Source organism: Lepisma saccharinum, chromosome 12 (genome assembly GCF_977018435.1).
Source record: "Lepisma saccharinum chromosome 12, izLepSacc3.1, whole genome shotgun sequence".
NCBI classification, from domain to species: Eukaryota; Metazoa; Arthropoda; class Insecta; order Zygentoma; family Lepismatidae; genus Lepisma; species Lepisma saccharinum.
In genome coordinates, this window is record NC_139240.1 from 58,207,049 (window position 1) to 58,219,049 (window position 12,001).

Consider the following 12,001-nt stretch of genomic DNA (forward strand, 5'->3'; position numbering starts at 1 on the left):
GGCGCCTTCGGACTGGACTAGGTGACGACACTTCCGACAAGACCATACTTACTGCTCTTTGTACCCTTCGGATACAGCCTTCATATCACAAGTTTACTTGGAAAAGGTAATACATGGTGACTACTTTATGGCATAGATAATACTCAAGCATAATTACAGGTTTGCAACGCGAATTTTCCAAAAATTCAAGGCAAGAAATTATAGTTGTAAGAAATTGATACAGAATATATGGTAATAATGATGGCATTATACGAGGGCTATTTTTTTTCAACCTCCGATAGGGCATGAAATCAAAACTACAGTGAATAGCAAAATGGATGTATTGACAAAAGTTACGTACACGTTTAATCTACTTTTCAACGTAATCACCACGAAGATTCAGACATTTTTCGTACCGATGCACCATCGTTCCAATACCCTCTGCAAAAAAGGTGCCGCTTGTTTGTTGAGCCAGGTCTGCACGGTGTCCCGAAGCTCCTCGTTTATGTGGAAGCGCCGTCCTCCCAACCACTTCTTCATCGCCGGGAAAAGGTGGAAGTCCTCGGCGCCAGGTCTGAGATGTAGGGAGGATGATTAAACACTTCCCAGTGGTCGGGCATTATCATGAAGCAAGACAATGCCTCAAGACAGCATGCTTCTCCGTTTGTTCTGGATGGCTCTGCGTAGTCTGCGCAATGTCTCAGCAATGCAGCCGCACTGATTGTGGTCCCGGGCTCCATAAAGTCAACCAGCAAGACACCTCGCACTTGGTGGGAGAGTCGATTGTAGCGGACATCTCTACGTGCCCATCGCTCAGCTTCAACTGCAGCGTTGGCCTTGGCAGCGGTGGTGGTACTGGCAGGGGGGGATGGAGGACAGTCCCCCCCACTTTTCGCCACTTTTGCCCCCTCACTGTCCTAAATCTTATCTACAAAGGGAAATATACTGTCTTTGCCCCCCCTAGTTTTGGCACCTTGCCCCCCCTCCCCGGTTTTGGGACCCAATCGCCGCCACTTCAACTATCCTGTCTCAGATCATGGTAAGGTAAAGTTCAATGTGTATAAGCAATGTGCCAAGAAGGCACATTTAGGGGATATATGGGGTAGGGCCTACATATTCTCGATCTCGGTCATTTTGAATTTTTTTGAAGGTGATGTGATCAGCACCACGTTCCGGCCGCCTTTACCCCCCCCCCCTCAGGTACCCATTGATTTCAGGCTGGGTGAACCCAGAGGCGCTTTATGAGGGTACAAGGTCGGAAAAATTCCGGCCTTAGATCAGCCACCCCGGGAATTGAACCAGTGTCTCCCGCGTGGTAGTCAGACGCCGTACCGACTAGATCACCGCGGCTCTATCAGAGATATTTGTATTTTCTCATGCTTCAGAACGTTGTGTATTGCTACTGCTTCTTTTCTTCTGGTGATGCTGATAATTCCTCCTTTACTCTCTGCCGGCTATTATAATTTTCCTTCAGACCCTTATCCATGGGCACACTACTAAAGTGTCTACCTCAAGAGGTCACAACAAAAAATTCCGATAGTAACTCCTTTATAAATAAGGAAAGTTTTCAGTCAGCTTCAATCAGTTGTGAAGAAATAAACTATCCCATTATGAGTAGTTCATATTGTCATATTGTTCATTCCATATTACACTACTACCATGGTATATTTATACACAGGGTAAGAAAGAACTTTTCCTTAGGTTTTCTTTTTTCTTTTTTTTTCAAATATAGTCTAAGAAAGCCATGAATCCAACTATTTCAAATATGGTCTAAGAAAGCCATGAATCCAACTATTTCAAATATGGTCTAAGAAAGCCATGAATCCAACTATTTCAAATATGGTCTAAGAAAGCCATGAATCCAACTATTTCAAATATGGTCTAAGAAAGCCATGAATCCAACTATTTCAAATATGGTCTAAGAAAGCCATGAATCCAACTATTTCAAATATGGTCTAAGAAAGCCATGAATCCAACTATTTCAAATATGGTCTAAGAAAGCCTTGAATCCAACTATTTCAAATATGGTCTAAGAAAGCCATGAATCCAACTATTTCAAATATGGTCTAAGAAAGCCATGAATCCAACTATTTCAAATATGGTCTAAGAAAGCCATGAATCCAACTATTTCAAATATGGTCTAAGAAAGCCATGAATCCAACTATTTCAAATATGGTCTAAGAAAGCCATGAATCCAACTATTTCAAATATGGTCTAAGAAAGCCATGAATCCAACTATTTCAAATATGGTCTAAGAAAGCCTTGAATCCAACTATTTCAAATATGGTCTAAGAAAGCCATGAATCCAACTATTTCAAATATGGTCTAAGAAAGCCATGAATCCAACTATTTCAAATATGGTCTAAGAAAGCCATGAATCCAACTATTTCAAATATGGTCTAAGAAAGCCATGAATCCAACTATTTCAAATATGGTCTAAGAAAGCCATGAATCCAACTATTTCAAATATGGTCTAAGAAAGCCATGAATCCAACTATTTCAAATATGGTCTAAGAAAGCCATGAATCCAACTAAGTTAAAGCTACACATTTTGAAATATGGTCTTAAAACATTAAACACTAAGTTACTGACCATAAAAAATACTTAACATGTAACGTTTCAATCTTAATAAACTACCTTGCTCAGAAACTTAGTGTTCTTTTAATATGGAAACAAGGCTTAATTATATTAAAATTAAATTAATGAATTGGATTGGATTAAAAATAATTAATTCTTGTGCCTTCCTAAAGAAGGCTCAACTGGTAACAGCATGAATAATTATGCATTGCATTCTAATATATCGCCAACACTACCAGATTTTAAAATTCGGCTAGAAACAGTAAAAAAAAATACAATGGCATGTTTATTATCATGATATAATTATACACGTGATACAGAAAATGCACGAACATTAAGAAACACATGCTGTGCACGTTATTTTTAAATGGAAAGTTCCATATGCAAACTCGAAATCTTAAAAACCATGTATTTTTTAGCACTAAATTTGAAAATTCAGGTATGACAGTCAGATTTACCGTCATTTATTATCTTTATTATTCATGTATGTAACGGTAAAAAGACGTGTTTATTCAAAGTGTTAAGTGTTTTAATTTGTAAGATTACATATTTGATTTTTGCCAAGCCGACGGGAGGAACGGGAGATTCGCTTGTGTTAAGGGTGAGCACCTGAAGGGTCACGCTATGCGTCTAAAGCTTAGGAAATTCGACCGTAATGACAAACATTCAAATATCTCGGTTTCCAACGGTCAGATTCATGTGAAACTTATACCAGCGCAGCGGCATGTGTGCAAGGACGGATATGTGGAGTTTCGTCACGATCAAGCGACAATTACGGACGCCAGATCAAATCGGTTCTAATTGATCAGTTTGTGGACAGCGATTGCTATTGAGCTATGGGCGACAGCCAGGCGGAAGCTTAATCCGCACAAGTCAACTTCAGACACGGTACGTCCTAGTTTGGAGACAATAGAGCAAAGTGGACTGACCCCTTCGGAAGCGTCGCTTCAACGATCGCATAGCGTCGTTTTTCAAAATCTAAATAAAACGAAGGACATGGTTTTTCGACACAGTCTTACCGCGATCTTTGTAGGGAGAGCAGCTCCGTGCTACCTCTCCATATACAGTTTTGCCGCGATTCTTGGAACGAGAGCAGCTCCGTGCTACCTTTCGTGTACAGTGGACTTTGTCGTGTTGTGCGAACACCAGTGTGTGTGATAGGCAGTAAGTCTACACGAGTGCGCCTGCCTCAACCGCTGGGGGAAGTTGAAGTGAAACTGTTTCCGTGATTACCTTACGCCATTTATAATTTTTGAGAAACGAGGAACACCGGAAACTATGGCGGGCTAGAGGGAGAAGAGAGATGAGGGCGTTACGTCGATTCGCCTGATGTCAGAAGAAACTACGCCGACGATGCCTATCCGCCGCCATGGAGAGAGAGAGAACGTCGAACGCCGCCATATTGATACGCCGACGATGCCTACCATCCGCCACGTTGACGCTCCGACGACGCCTACCAGCCGCGACAGAGAGACGTAGAGAGAGATGTTGACGCCCCGACGACGCCGACGACGCCTACCAGCCGCGACAGAGAGACGTAGAGAGAGATGTTGACGCCCCGACGACGCCTACAACGACCGCTCAGATGCGACGTCCGAACCGCGCCATACCACGGAGATCCACCGATCCCGAGAGGAAGAGGAGCCGGAAAACTAGGTGTTTGAATCCTTCTCGCATCTTCATCGTCGCGACCAAAGGAACCTTTCGCGTGGATACTATGTGTTTCAATCGCCCATAAAGACGCCTGGATGCAACCCGGAAGCTGAGAGATGGTAAAGTATTCATCTGTGTGAACCTTAACACGTGACGGCCCGATTGCTTTAGAGAACGCCCTTGAAATTCGTCGACATTTTGCAAACGCTCACTCAACTCGAAATTTTATATCGAACTCCCGTCGCGCTTGTCATTTGTAATCTATTCGTCTCAGGTCAATTTTTCGTATTCCTTGTGATATTTTTTTATGATCTTAAATTCATTGTTGTTTGTGCTCCTTTGTATTTGTTTAAAGTGCGTACTATTAGAGTAAAACGCCGCCCACTTAATTGTTTAATCTACTGGAGGTTTGTTCATTTTTATGTGTCAGCGCTGTGTCGCTGCTAGCTATGTCCGGTCGCATATGTGATTATTTGTTAAAGTATTTGCCTGGTAATGTGAATTGCTCGTCGCGGCGAAGTGTTTAAGTCCCGCCTGCTAGAGAGTATATTGTTTGAGCCGCTCAACGGAGGTTATTTGTTATGTTTGGAACCACGTGAGGTCTTGTAAAAGGAAAACGTCCGCCCACGTGAATGTAATTGCCGTTGAGACGCCTTTGTTTATACTGGTCAAGTAATGTATGGTCACCGCGCCGACTAGTTTCTTTTTTAAAAACAAAAGGTGAACTTAAGTAAGGGCTGGCTAGGATTTAAGTAGCACTGGAGCAAAATCACAAATGACCTGATTAGACAAAAAGTAAGGTAAAATTAATTGAGAATACAATAATTAGGGCTTGTCGTCATAAAACCTGTACATGTCATGTATAATTTCTTGTGTCGATGACCCCATGAGGTTTGAATCTGAGAGAGAATGTGAGAGTGCAAGTGTGGGGACCTGTAATGATTCCATTTTTGTTGGTTATGAATAGAATATACTTTTTATTTTCATGTTAATTTTGGGCTATATCATTTTCGTATGCATGTCGCTACCCGTGATTTTCAGGTATGCAGCTAGCCGCTTCCCGGCTACAGGTAAAGAGGTGGTAATTTGAAAGTACATATGTCTTTGTTTTTATTCGATATGGCGTATCACTATGCACTGTTGGTCACCGGTTCCTACACACGAACTTAACCTGGACCGTAACGCTATTTCGCTTGTCCGAGGGAGATTTTGCCGCCTCTATTTAGGTAGTGGTAGCATTTGTTTTCCCGGGCAAGGGAGGGTGTTTCATTCAATCATACATTTTTGGCGCCCGAACAGGGACCGGTTTTTTTTAAATCGAAAGCACCCTCAGTGCAGATGCATATGTCGTTTTTGTAAGGGCTACGTCAGGCGTATTTTGGTGTCATGTAACTGTGTTTCATTGTGAGACGTTATTGTTTTATTTTGACGTGAGGTGGTAATTTAGACATTAGGCGTTTATTTTTGTCAAGGTAGTAGGGCAGCTACTTAAGGCGTTAGGCATTTTAAAATTTTTGTTTGGCATATGGCATTAGGCGTTAAGTTGAGTTCTGGCAAAAGGGGAATCGACCGCCCTTATCTTTTTTCGTTTGTGAATTGTTTAAATATATATTGGTATATATTGTGAGCGCTCACGTTTACGCTTGTCAGCGAGCATTGAGAATCGACCGAGGGTTGAATTTTTGATTTCATGAGATTGCGCAACCGCCGCATCGAGAACTTGAACATGAGTGACGTAAGGGTGATTTGCGATGTCTGCAGCGAGGAGTTCCCAGAAAGTGAAAACGTCGGCACAGCTAGCCTCGTTTGCTCCCGGTGCGATGTCCCGTTAAGTCCGCTTGAAGAAACCAGTCTACCGAACAGCGGGGGGCAAGCCAATGAGGTCAGCGCGCAACCGGTTTCTCCGGGGGGTGCAGAACGGGTCAACGGAGCAGCTAGCCTCAGTGGTACCAACTCCCAACAGATCATCGAGATGCTACTACGGATGGAAGCCGAGATGAAAGCCACGCGAAGCGGAATCGAAGCTAAGATGGAAGCCACGCGAAGCGGGATGGAAGCCACCCAAAGGAAGATAGAGGCCATCAGCACCCAGATGCAAGTGACGGAAGACCGCCTCCAGGAGACCATCCGTACTTCCGGTGAGGTGATAACGCAAGAACTCGTCGCGCGAGACAGGAATGCGAATCCCGGGTCGAAGCCAAGATCGCCGACACCAACGCGCGGATCAACCGGCAAGAAAACCAGATGGCAACACTGTCTCAGAGCGTGCGCGACCAAGAGGAAGGTATGCAGCAGATGGCCCGACAATGCGTGCAGCTGGAAGCGACATGTGACCGTGGCATAGACGCCCTGGGGCGACAAGTGAGAGAAATTTCGGGTCGAGCCGAAGGAAACTCCGAACGAATTGAGGACCTCGAGAGGAAAGTGCGTCAACTGAGCGTGACTAGCAGCGGCACTTCACAATCGTCGCGGGAGCCCAGATTGACGTCACCACCGGCAGCCGACGTCGCCACTTGTTCGAACGGGGAAAGCGACCAGCGAGCTCCAGGAACGCCCCGCCCCCTTCGAAGAGAAGACGCTGCGTCACCACGGTTGAGTCCGCGCCGCGAGCAGGGAGAGGAAAATTTACACTTTGACCCATCGTCCGCCAGGAGAGCTCTGTTTCCGCCCGAATACCGGAAGCACTTCAAAAAATTTTCGGGTGCTGACAGAATTCTTCCTTCCACGTACCTCGAGGAATTTAATTCCACCGCCCGAGAGTTAGGTCTGACAGACGAGGATAGGCTTCTGATTCTGAAAGGTTTAATGCAGGACCGGGCCAAGAACTGGATGGACAGGAACGAGGGGAACTTCAATTCATATGAGGAGTTCAAAGAAGCGTTTCTCGCTTATTTTCAACGTCCCCTGCAGGTCGAGAGGATGCTGATGCAGGTGCGAAACGAACGATACGACAGGGGCGGAGGACTCACGTATGCCCAGTACTTTTGGAAACGGTACAATGAGTTCAAGTCTCTGCAACCCCAAATGACCACGGCGGAGATAATAGCCGCTCTGGTGTACCATTTTCCACACGAGATTCGTCGTCACCTCAATGGAGCATGCGTGTTTGACGCCGACGCGATGTCCCTCACACTGGAAAACCTGTTTCAGTGCGAGGAGGAGAGGCAGAAAACCAGGGGTGAGAAGTTTAGCAAGCGGCGCCGACCGGAAGATGATTCGTCGCACCGGAATAAACACCCGCGCGTTCATCTAGTCCAGCAGGGATGGAGAGGACAGCACCACGCTCCAGGGGCTGAAAGGAACCGCCAGCTGCAAGATCCACCTTCACCGCAACGAAGACGCCCATTCCGAGGCAGGAGACGGCGTGGAGGTCCGACTCGTGCGTCGCCAAGGAGGAACGACAGCTTCTTTCAGAACGGCCAAGTCCGGGATGGCTTTTATCAGCGCCACGCGGACAGCAGGTCGGTCAGCCCGGAGTCAGATCGTGGAGATGCAGGACGCCGTGGAGCGAGGACGCAACGGAGCCCAGCGAGAGAAGAGACCAGGCCGAATTCCAGACGCGGTTCGCCCAGGCCAGGACCGTCGGGATACCAGCATCCGGGAAACTAATAAAAGTCTCGCGTCAGGGCTCGGATGCGGGGCAGACTACACCTGATCCACCTTCGCTTGAGCCGAACCACCCGGATGTAACAAAGACCACGACGATCAGGATTCGTGCCGCTTGGCTGGACGAGGAGATCCACGCCGACGAAGAAGCCGAGGAAAGTCACGAGGACCGCTGGCCTTCGAAATCGCCACATGTACAACTGCGAGTGGGCGATGAAATTGTGATGGGGCTCCTAGACACGGGAAGTGAGGCAAGCTTATGCTCGGAGGCAACTTGGCGGCGCGTGACAAAGGGAGTGCGCAGGCCACAACTTCGGCACGTACGAGACTTTAGACTCATCGATTTCTCGGGCAAAGCGAGAGAGAGGCCTCTCGGTCACACCATTCTGCAGGCAACGCTGGATGAACATCATGTTGAGGTTGAGGTTCTGGTGGTCCAGTCATTGTCCGTGGACCTGCTGCTAGGAATGGATTTCCTGAGCCGGTATGCGTCTGTGCTCAACATCGGTCGACACTTTGTAACCTTGAATAATCGCGACGAAGAGTTTAACGTCGAATTCTGGAGGTCATGCGCAGGAGAAGAGGGCGAGTTCCAGCCCGTCGTCGCTTTATGTTCGGAGGTCGACCGCGACAAAGGAGTACAGGAAAGATTGCACGCCGCAGTTGCTTCATGTGAGAATCTCTCGGCGAGTCAAAAGCAAGTTTTCGCCAGTCTTTTGAGGGATAATGCCGTCGTTCTTGATGAAAGGCCAGGAAAGTGCCGGAAGTATACGCATGAAATCCGTGTCGAGGGAGAAAGTCCAGTTGTCAGTAAGCCTTACCCGATAGCGTTTACGCATCGACCGGAAGTGCGTCGGCAGCTGCAGCAGATGCTGGAGTGGGGCGTAATTAGGAAATCACGCTCCGTACATTTGAATCCTCTACTCGTGGTGAAGAAATTTGACAATAGCCTCAGAACTTGCGGAGATTTTCGCGCGCTAAATACGAGGTGTAAGCTGGAACGCGTCAGAACATTAAAACTACAGGACACCCTACAACTGTTCCATGGAAAACACGTGTTCTCAAAAATCGATATGTTATCCGGATTCTGGCAGGTTCCCTTGTGCGAACAGAGCATGCCTTATACAGCCTTCGGATTCGAGGATAACTTATACGAGTTTACCGTCGTTCCGTTCGGAATCTCTAACGGCGTGCGAGCTTTCACGAACGCCATGGCGGAAGTGCTCGGAGACGAAGTGAAAGATTTCTGTCTGTGGTATGTTGATGACATCTTGTGCTTTTCAAGAAACGTGGAAGAACATTTCGAACATCTAAACCTGATCCTCACTAAATTACGAGATGCGGGAATGACAATTAAACTCGAGAAATCGGCTTTCTTTCAACCGGAAGTGCAATTTTTGGGCCACATCATAGACGCTCAAGGCGTGAGGCAGGACCCAGTTAAGTTTGACACGATAAGGAAGCTCGAGCCCCCGACATCAAGGAAAGGAGTCCAGCGCCTTCTAGGGATATTTACGTGGCACCGGCGCTTCATACAGAACTTCAGCGAACTTGCGTCACCCCTATTTGAACTGCTGAAACAAGGAAAGGCATGGAAGTGGACGGATCAACACCAAGGAGCCCTAGATAAACTGAAGGACGCCGTCTGTGAACAGCTTCGCCTCTACCACGCTGATTTTTCTGACGTTTTTTACGTGCAGTGCGACGCTTCGATCACGGCCGTGGGCGCAGTACTGTATCAAGAAAAGGAGGGGGAGAAACGTGTGATTCAGTACGCCAGTCGTTCCCTGCGGGGGGGCAGAGAGAAATTACACCGTCGGAGAACTCGAGTGCCTGGCCGTGGTGTGGGCCATCGAAACCTTTCATGTTTATCTGGCCGGAGGACACTTTATTGTGAGAACAGACCACCGGAATCTCCAATGGCTGCACCGCGCAAAAAACTGGAGTGGGAGACTAACGAGGTGGAGCAATCGCCTTCAGCGCTACTCGTTCGAGGTGGAGTATGTGAAAGGGCGAGAGAATGTTGTGCCTGATGCCCTGTCAAGATACGTTGGGGGGAAAGGATTAACAAAAGTGCACGTAAATTTGATGCAGTTCGATTCCCTGTACCTGACCACCTTCAGCCGCGAGCGGTTTATAGAAATGCAACACGAAGATGCCGAGCTCGCACAGTACTTCAGTATCCTGGAAGACCAGCAACCCGCAGATCCACGTCGCCAGCGACGCGTGAAAGAGCATTTTGTCGTCGCGAACGGGATCCTGTGCAAGACAGATGTCCACAACCCGGAGCGCCTGAGGGTATATGTGCCAGCTGAAGCGAGAAAGAAAATCTTGGAGGAAGCGCATGACAAATCAGGTCACTTCGGGGGGAGGAAAATGTGGAGATACCTCGAGAGTACCTATTATTGGAAAGGGATGCGGAAAGACGCTAAGAAATGGGTGCGCGATTGCGTCATTTGTATGCAAACTAAGCCTAACCGCGTCAGAGCGGCAAAAAACCCAACCTCGTTTGTGGCAGAGAAACCGCGGGAAGTGTTGTTCGCAGACTGCGTGGGACCACTCCCGAAAAGCAAGGACGGCACGAAGTACCTATTCACAGTTATGGATGGATGCAGTCGTTTCCTAGTTGCGTATCCAGTCAGGTCAACCGCGACGAGAGTGTTGCTCCGTAAGCTTACTGAAAATTACTTTGTACACCTCGGAACTCCGCGCTACATACTCACGGACCGCGGAGCTCAGTTCACAAGTAGCCTCTGGAGGGACACTTTGGAAGCATACGCAGTGAAGCCCATATGGACCCCGAGCTACAGGCCGCAGGCAAACAAGGTCGAACGCATGCACTGTGAAATGAACCGCCTCTTGAGATTATTTTGCCATAAACAGCATCAGGAATGGAGCAAGCACGTCACCTCGATTGTACTCCTCCTAAACAACACAGAATCCGACACCCTTGGGTTCACACCAGCAGAGCTACAATTCGGCAGCACACCTCGGAGAGACGTAGTTCGTCACTTTGGATTGAAGGAGGACAACCGCGACCCAACTGTCAAACAAAAGATCCTGATGGCCGTCGAACGGACGAGAGAAACCAGGAGGAAGGCCAATGAAAGACAGGCAAGGGACGGCGCCGAGATTCGAACTGGAGACCTCGCATTCGTAAAGAATCACGGACTTAGCTCTCAAATTGAAGGGAAAATCAAGAAGCTCTTTTTCATGTACGATGGTCCGTACTTCTGCAAGAGCAAGCTCGCCGCCAATATTCTGGAGTTAGTGGACTGCACGTCTGGGAAGGCCATAGCACCCCAGCATATAGAGAACTGCAAGAGGTGGAACTGTTCCGATGAGAAGCGCAGAGAGTGGACAGCACTGTACGAGAGTAAGAGCGACGTAGGAATGCAAGCTGACACGTAAATGCTCACATCTTGTTCTTGTTTTATATATATACTCTCCATATTATGTTTATATTCAGGATGTTATTATATGTGTTAAGTAACCGAAAGTTCACAGTGTCAGTGCAGTGCGGAGAGTAAATTTTTATATACAGGGTGTTCATGTATTTGCTTGTCAATTTTTATATACAGGGTGTTCATGTATTTGCTTGTCAATTTTTATATACAGGGTGTTAATGTATTTGTTTGTCAATTTATATACAGGGTGTTCATATATTTGTTTGCCAATTTTTATATACAGAGTGTTCAAGGATTTGTAGCAAAAAAAATTCTGTCCCTGTGTAGAGCGAATTTTTCACGCTTACGAAATCCTTGGAAGAAGGAGAGGGGCGAGGTTATGACAGTCAGATTTACCGTCATTTATTATCTTTATTATTCATGTATGTAACGGTAAAAAGACGTGTTTATTCAAAGTGTTAAGTGTTTTAATTTGTAAGATTACATATTTGATTTTTGCCAAGCCGACGGGAGGAACGGGAGATTCGCTTGTGTTAAGGGTGAGCACCTGAAGGGTCACGCTATGCGTCTAAAGCTTAGGAAATTCGACCGTAATGACAAACATTCAAATATCTCGGTTTCCAACGGTCAGATTCATGTGAAACTTATACCAGCGCAGCGGCATGTGTGCAAGGACGGATATGTGGAGTTTCGTCACGATCAAGCGACAATTACGGACGCCAGATCAAATCGGTTCTAATTGATCAGTTTGTGGACAGCGATTGCTATTGAGCTATGGG

The 12,001-nt window shown here is 46.8% G+C and overlaps 1 protein-coding gene across 1 annotated transcript in view; it reads left to right on the forward strand.

Annotated features, from left to right (window-relative positions):
* LOC145996497 (uncharacterized) overlaps positions 1–12,001 on the forward strand; it is a 78,428-nt gene that overhangs the window by 48,594 nt on the left and 17,833 nt on the right. The gene's annotated exons all lie outside the window — the stretch shown is intronic.